This window comes from Podarcis pityusensis (genome assembly GCF_964106645.2).
Source record: "Podarcis pityusensis genome assembly, chromosome: 2".
Lineage (NCBI taxonomy): Eukaryota > Metazoa > Chordata > Lepidosauria > Squamata > Lacertidae > Podarcis > Podarcis pityusensis.
The window spans coordinates 15,503,585-15,509,814 of record NC_138029.1 but is presented as its reverse complement, the minus strand read 5'-3'; the positions used below and the strand labels follow the sequence as shown (position 1 = coordinate 15,509,814).

The 6,230-nt window shown below is 47.3% G+C and overlaps 1 long non-coding RNA gene across 1 annotated transcript; it reads left to right on the top strand.

Annotated features, from left to right (window-relative positions):
• The first annotated feature begins 445 nt into the window (after positions 1-445).
• On the top strand, positions 446-1,437 carry LOC308470756. Its single transcript, XR_013982632.1, has 2 exons — positions 446-529; positions 1,336-1,437. It is a non-coding gene; the product is annotated as an uncharacterized lncRNA (long non-coding RNA).
• Positions 1,438-6,230: the final 4,793 nt, after the last annotated feature.

The window sequence follows — 6,230 nt, the reverse complement described above, 5'->3', positions numbered from 1 at the left end:
CCTGTTAAGAATCCAATTTTTTCATATTCTTTTATACCATTACAGCTAGAAACCACTTAACTTCAATCCAACATCATTCTAACATTCATTAATTTTGCAATATTTCTGTAAATAGTCTTTAAATTTCTTCCAATCTTCTTCCACCGACTCTTCTCCCTGGTCTCGGATTCTGCCAGTCATTTCCGCCAATTCCATATAATCCATCAGTTTCATCTGCCATTCTTCCAGAGTGGGTAGATCTTGTGTCTTCCAATACTTTGCAATAAGTATTCTTGCTGCTGTTGTAGCATACATAAAGAAAGTTCTGTCCTTCTTTAACACCAATTGGCCGACTATGCCCAGAAGAAAGGCCTCTGGTTTCTTCAAGAAGGTATATTTAAATACCTTTTTTAATTCATTATAAATCATCTCCCAGAAAGCCTTAATCCTTGGGCACGTCCTTTGTTGGCCATGATCAGGGTGGCCCAAGATATTTTGGCACCTGAGGCAAACCACAAAATGTACCACCACCACCTCCAAGGAAGAAGTAGTGAGTGGAGATGTACATTAGGTACAGGGGTGGGAGGAGACCACCAGTGCCCTCTATTTGAGAAGAGGTCTCTGTAGAGGCTGTACTGGGGGGAGAGTTGCTGAGAATGCAGCAAATTTGACATTCAAGGAGTGCATCACAGCTGTAGCAGGAGATGCATTCATTCGAGGCTGGATCTGCTGCCCCTATGGATCCTGCTGCCAGAGACAGTCACTTCACTTTGTCTCATGGGTGGGCCAGCCCAGTACGTGACGGTAGGTTCATGCCCCCCTTCAGAAAGGGGCAAATGGCTATGCATGCTTGTGAGAGGTCTTGCTCTCCCAGCCTCCTCATGAAGGTTCAGGACTTTCAAGGGAGAGATATGGAAGACCTGGATCTTCTCAAGATTGGGCTTTTCCCAGCGGGATGATTGGGCCAAGACAAAACCACAGACTGGGGAGGTAAGATGAGATCAGTTCTGGAAGGGAGCTTAGGTAGATATAGAGAGAAAGAAGCAGGTTGGGCTGGGGGCTTTGTGGCACCAGAGTGTGCCTGGATCAGGAAGTGAGCAAAGAACAGATTCTTGGAGGCCCATGGTTTCCAAGAAACAAGCAATGGTTCAGGTAGCTACTAGCTGAAAATATATGGCTTGAGTCAGCTGTCTGTGGCTGTCAGCCTTGACGCAGGTTTTCTTTCCCAGCCACGCCAACTGGCTCCAGTTTTTAACTTCATCCCCAGTGACAATATTTATATGCAGGGCCAATTGACTGTCATGAACTGATGCCGTAATCCCGGTAATTATAACTGTATTATTATTAATATTATAGCGGATAAAATGGGATGAGACCAATGCCGGAATGAATCATGCTTCCCCGATGCACAAATGAAATTCAAGAGATTTCTTTCCAAGAATAAATCTTCAGATCCAATTGAATACAAATGAAGAGCGCTTGTGTAGGCTGAACGCTGGTTCCCACTGGCGCGTCACATCCTAATGAACTCGGAGCTTGGTGAGTTTCGTAAAACCCAAATTGGCAATCCAAGTTTGTTTTACAATTAAATTGAAATGGGTTGGTTTCAAAGGGTGCTCCATGACGCAGACTTTAGATGGGTTAAGGAAGGTGCATTTAACGTTTGCTATGCAGTGCTGATTAAATGTGATCCACCTGGAGAAGGAACTGACAAACCACTCCAGTATTTTGCCAAGAAACCTCCATGGACATAAAAAAGGAGAAGCTTTGAGAAGAAAGTGAGAGTTTCCAAGGCATGCTCTGGTTCAAGGGGTCACGGAGAGTCGAACACAACGAAGACAACTAAACAACAACAACGCAGTGCTGCAGTTTGGTAATTTTATGAGTTGGACTTAATGGTCTTATGCCCCTCCCCTCTTTAGATGCTAATATGTGTACTCTCTCTCTTTGGAGGCCCTTCTGTTCATTCCATTGAACAGGGTCCTGTATTTTTGCCCCCCTCCCCAATCCTGCCCTGAGAGCTCCTCTGTTGCCAAAGGCCATTGTGGGTTGCATAGTCTGGTAGCAGGTGTGTGCGTGCCCACACAAAACACACTCTATATGAATAGTTCCGCCTTGCTGCAAGACATGAGAACATTTCATACAAATCGTCTATTATCTAGCCTTTTCTATTACTGTTTCCTCCTCCCTCCCTGTCCCTTTCCCCTTTTGTGCCATGTCTTTTTAAATTGTAAGCCTGAGGGCAGGGATTGTATTCTTTTTAATTGACTGTATGTAAACTTCTCTGTAAGCCTTTTTGGCTGAGGAGTGAGGTACAAATGCTAATAATGATAATCAGGGCCAGCCCAATACATTTTGGCATCTGAGGTGAGCCACACAATGACATCCCTCTCCCCCCACTAGGGAAGAAGGGCTGAGTAAAGATCTACTGTATATCAGAACAAGGGGGGTAATAAAGACCTACATTGGATCTACTGCCCCATAGATATGCAACCTGAGGTGGCAGACTCACCTTGCCTAATGGATAAGTCGGCCCTGATGATAATGAGGATAATATCTAGGGACATCAATCATTTTCCGAAATGGAATGGCCTCCTGGAGCCAGCTGAGGACACATGCCATGCTTTACAGTCCTCTATCTGATGGGCTACCAAAGGACGATCCTATATTTGAAAGTGTTCTGTTTGGACAACATGCCATGCCAAACCATGGCTTGGTTGACGGTAGTGCAGCAGCAGGAGGGTGTTGGCATCATGAGCTCTCTGGAGGAAGGGTGGGATTAAAATGCAAATAATAAAACCACATTGGCCAGGATGCCCATTGATACTACACAACTCTGTACTCTGTGTTAGGTTCTGCATTAGAAACAATCAGGCCTTTACACACACAGCATGTGAGAGACTCCAAGCTGATCTAAACCTCACAGGTGAAAACCCACACATTGTTGTTCATGCGGGAAAGGATGGGGGCGGGGAAACCACTTGTAACACCAAAGACCATTATGGGCAATATTGTTGTGACATTCGCACTGCAAACCTGATCGAAGGTCCGATTTCAGAACACGCTTCCAGTGTGGATGTGTTTTAGCTCATTCTGTGTGATGACAGATAACCGAAGCCCAGCGACATGCTTATTGAGTTGGTGAGCTTGGAATAATGACTTGTGTGAGCATTGACTTGACGACTGTGGAATAGTTTATGGCTGTTAATATCCAACAGGCTCATGGGCGAAGAAGCAAGAAAGGGTTGTTCATCAGGGTCAGGATCTCACAAAGATACATGGACACCGTGGATTGTGGCAGGATGGGGCCCTGGGCTTCCTTTATTCTGCATTGAGAGAGATGGCAGAGACCTGAATGACTTCCCTCTGAGTTTCTGGCTGGGTGCATTGCCCAAGCAGAAGTTCATAATGGGCTGGGGAGCAGGAAGGAGCGGTAGCCGTATTCCCTTCTGGGCCACCTTCCAGGGGCCAGTGGTGGGCGGAGCTGGAGGCAAAAGTGGGCGGAGCAACAAGGGGACATTTTACCTTTGTTCAGAAGGCTACTTTCTACACAGGTTTTCCCCACACCCCTTCCTATCCTCCGCCCTAGCCCTGAGGTTCCTCAGCCCTGCCTGAAACTCTCCATCGGGCAGCAAACGGAAGCCCCTGGAAGCCTGGCTGGGCACCAGTGGCGTAGCGTGGGGGGTGCAGGGGGGGCCGGCCGCACCGGGCGCAACATCTGGGGGGGGCGCGCTCGCACTCGCAGCTCTCTGCCCCTACTAAAATCCACGAGTTAGGGGGCGCAAATTACTTGCCTTGCCCCGGGTGCTCACAACCCACGCTACGCCACTGCTGGGCACGAATGCTCTCTTTGCCCCTCACCCCGCCAGCCCCCCATCTCCTGCAGCCAGACCTGCCTGTGAAAACTATCCAGACTTAAAGCCAATCAATTTCCAACGAGTAGCAGAGTTTGACGGGAAATTCATTCCAACTGGGGGCCTTGATTTATCTTTCAAATATACGGACAAGCGTGCGCATGATGGAGCCCATTAAAATGTTGGAAGATTGTTTTTATGATTGAAGTCTGTATTACACTCGCCATAAAGAAAGGCAGCGCGGAGTCATTAGCATTTCCATGATGTTATATTTCTGCCTGTCGCGGGCCGATAACTCATCTTTACGGCTTGTCCCACCGCTAGCTCTTTGCTACAATGAGTATAGAGTTAAGCAAAACTACAGCAGGGAAGGAGAATCCGGCGAGCCGCCTGCCCTTCACGCCGCGATCGCCTCCTCTGCTAGAGACATTTTTCAGCGCGCTGAAAGAGCACATATGCAGAGAGTCACTCTTCCCCCGCTGCTATTCTTCATCGGTGTCTCTCTCTCCTCTCTCTCTCTGCCCTCCTTTCTTCTGCTCACCCATCCGGCTAAATGAAACTTATCTTGCATTTCGCCACCTCCTCCTCCTCCTCCTCCCAGACTTCCTGGTTTGCTATCACCAAGTCAAAGAGACAGGGGGATTTTTTATATTATTCTTAAGCAATGACCTTCTTTTCTCTTCCTCCCTCCCATTTTTAGCAGAAGACTGTGGCCTGGTCTGCCCTATGTTGGCTGCCCATCAGCTCTGGCCAGCAAGGGCAATGAGGAAGGGATGATGGGAGTTGTAGTCCATCTTGTGGAGGGCCCAAGGTCCCCCAACCCTAGTATACACGTTATGATGCAACTATTTCTGTCCTTTGACTCCCCACCTACAAAAGAATAGGCTTTATTTCCAATGTATAGTTAGCATATCTAATTGAACCATTGAACTGTAGAGGTGAAAATGACCACAAGGGTCATCTAGTCCAACCCCTCCAATGTGGAAATCTTTTGCCCAACATCAATCCTGAAATTAAGATGCTCTACCAATTTATGCTCTACCAACTGAGCCATGATCCAGGTTCCTTTCGTGACTCTGTGTTTAGGAATGGCTGATGGCTCGTGATACTTGCAATCACAAGTTTTTGTCTGCTGCTCTTGTTATATTTGGTTTTTAGTATATTGCAGATGATAATATTTAATTGTTGAGCAGTGCCTGGATGTGTTTTATGTGGCAGGTTGCATGTAAATATTGTTAAACAAATGAATAATGTACGGAATGATTGTTTTTGTCTCTCCCCCCCACCAAAAAACCCCCAGAGCTATGCAACATGCACTAGTTTTTTGTTCTTTTTAGTGACCTAGAAACTCTTATAAACATGCTTTAAAGAATCCACTTTTAATTTCCAAAGCTAAGTTTCTGGTCCTCATGGCCCAGAGATACATTTGATAATAAGATGGCTCCAAAATTTCATTTTTAAAAATTAACTGAAATAAGTGGGAGAAGGTATGTAACAATGATGTGTGTGTGTGGGGGGGGGGGGAATTCATTCAATATCAGGGCGCTGTGTGTGTGTGTATGAGGGATATGCACAAATATGCATACTCTCCAATATTCCTCGGATGAAAACAGGGATAATCTTTTCTACATCCGTGTCCATCCCACCCCCATACTCCCTATACTGTATATGCACACTGCTGATGGAAAAGGGTGGGGTCGGCTGAGCTGCCCCAACGGCTGTTACCAAGAGGAGTATGTAGCAATACTGTACTGGCAAATGTCTTGGTTATATGAGGGAGCCTTAGATTATATATGGTAAAAACCCTGAGGTTGCCATCAACCTGCCTTGGGCATCAGAGGAGGGACCTACACCAGATGTTTACAAGGCAGCACTTCTGCAGCAGCAACATAGTCTCTATGGTTGGCAGCTGTGACAGCCGAAGGGCTACTGTGCGCCTGCGGCCCCCTAGGCCGCTCCTGTTGCCCCACTACTGTAGTTGGATGCATTGAGCAGTACCAGTTGGCAGAGCTGAGAAGGGGTGGAATGGCAGCAGCTGGCATCCCTCCCCTTCCCCTCCCCTTCCCTCCCCATGGGTCTGGCTGGGCTGCCTCTCCCCCCCCCATCCCCCCCTGCCCCAGCCCATCCCCACTCCTTTTCCCCACCTGTGGAATTCAGGACTCTGCATAACGTAATGAGAAGCCATTATGGTCCTGGCAATTTCAGGGCAGTTGGAGACATAACATGTCTATAGCATATCTGGGTAGTGTAAAGCCATGAAGACTAAAAACATACTACAGTGGAATCTCTACTTACCACCATAATCGGTTCCAGCGCCCCGTCCTTTAGGTGAAACGGGTCGCTGGTAGAAGTGCCGTTGTGTGCATGTGCAGACGGTGGCAGAAGCCGCTTCTGTGC